This window comes from Grammomys surdaster, unplaced genomic scaffold, assembly GCF_004785775.1.
Source record: "Grammomys surdaster isolate TR1022 unplaced genomic scaffold, NIH_TR_1.0 373, whole genome shotgun sequence".
NCBI lineage: Eukaryota > Metazoa > Chordata > Mammalia > Rodentia > Muridae > Grammomys > Grammomys surdaster.
The window spans coordinates 9,392,168-9,393,923 of record NW_021604792.1 but is presented as its reverse complement, the minus strand read 5'-3'; the positions used below and the strand labels follow the sequence as shown (position 1 = coordinate 9,393,923).

General features: G+C 33.5%; 1 long non-coding RNA gene across 1 annotated transcript in view; it reads right to left on the bottom strand.

The window, feature by feature from the left end:
• Window positions 1-217: 217 nt before the first annotated feature.
• The window catches only part of LOC114632442, an 8,618-nt gene continuing 7,079 nt past the window's right edge, over window positions 218-1,756 (bottom strand). The window contains exon 2 of the long non-coding RNA XR_003713092.1: window positions 218-332. This is a non-coding gene — a long non-coding RNA (uncharacterized LOC114632442). The remainder of the gene's footprint in view (window positions 333-1,756) is intronic.

The following is a 1,756-nucleotide window of genomic DNA, read 5'->3' as shown; positions in this document are numbered from 1 at the left end:
TAATTAACACTTTTTACTTTTGTTAAATAAATCAGTTAAAAATTTACAAAACATTTTCTTTTTTTAAATATTTTGTTTGCTAATTTTTTTTCACGTAGCAGCTGGCCTGTTAACATAAAGCATGAACAGGAAGCTGGAGATAGAGTCCTTATACTGTGTCCAAGGCCTTAAAATTCCAGATTCACCCCTACCCCAAGAGAGAGGCAGCAGTCAGAAGTCGCATGCTCGATATTTTATTGATAGAGTGAAGATAAAGGTATAACTACATAGCTCCTATGTCATAATCTTCTAAGGACATTGTCTTCTTAGCTCATTATCTTTTCATTTACTTTCTGAAAGAAACAGAGAAGAGAGATTATAGGGAAATATGATAAAGCATTTTCTAATGTTTTTGCTGGTGAATGAATTAGATGACAACCCATCTTTTCTTCTTGATTGTTTCCTGTCTTAATGCTCTGATTCATTTCTGCTCACTTTAGCTTTGTACCAGACATATAATCTGCTCTCAACTCATACATATAAGATGAAGAAGGAATAGTTGTTTTAGGCTGAATGTCTTATGATTGTGATTCAAAGTATCCTAGGCTGAATTTACTAAGTAGGTATGTGAAATATATTCTTTAGTAGTAAAACACAGAAGCTATCCTGGATTTCAGGCCACAAGGTTAAACAGGAGAGGAGTGCTATAACACATAAAATTTTAAAACCTTATAAAGTAAGACAAATCAAATCAAAACCAAACCAAAGAAAGCAATGTTAAAAACAAGAGCAAACAACGTGAATACATGTCTATACCTCTTTAAACTTACATGTAAATTTCTCAAGAATTACATTATTCCATACATATATAACATAATAGATCTCAATATAAATATATTACTAATGAAAAATAATTATATTTGTTTAAAAAGTTTGAAAGATTTTTTCCAAATGATCTAATGATAGTAGCTCTTGGGAAAAAAACAGAAGGCTATAGTATGCTTTAATATTTACATATTTACATTTAGATGATTATTAGGCACTACCAAGAACATCTATATTCCTAGTGGTCTTAATGATGAGATGGGAGACACAGGAAGAAGAGTCTCACAGAATCTCACAATAGTATCAAGAAACCAAATGACTCTCTCAAGTAAAATGGGATATGAGGACAGACATCTGATGTTGTCCTAACTCCAAACTCAAGGCATGGAACACATATGCCCACAGTCAAACTCGTGCACATATACAAGCAGAGTTGAAGACCCAGAAATAAAACCACACACTTATGCACAAGTGATCTTTGATAAAGCAGCCAAAAAATACAGTGGGAAAAAAGTATCTTTAATGAGAGGTGCTGGTCTAACTAGCTGTCTGTACATAGAGAAATGAAAATAGATCCATTCTTATCTCCTTGCACAAAGCTCAAGTCCAAATGGATCAAGGACCTCAACATAAAACCAGAGACACTGAAGCTAATAGAAGAGAAAGTGGGAAAGAGCCTTGAACTTCTTGGCACAGAGAGAAATTTCCTAAACAGTGGAAATTTCCAGTGGATCAGGATCTAAGATTAAGAATTGATAAATGGGACCTCATGAAACTAGAAAGCTTCTGGAAGGCAAAGGACATAGTCAATAGGGCAAACTGGCAACCTACAGATTGGGGAAAAATCTTCACTAATCCCACATCTGATAGAAGGCTAATATCCAAAACATATATAAACTCAAGAAGGTAACCACCTTAGTCATCAGGGAAATAATAATAATAATAATAATAA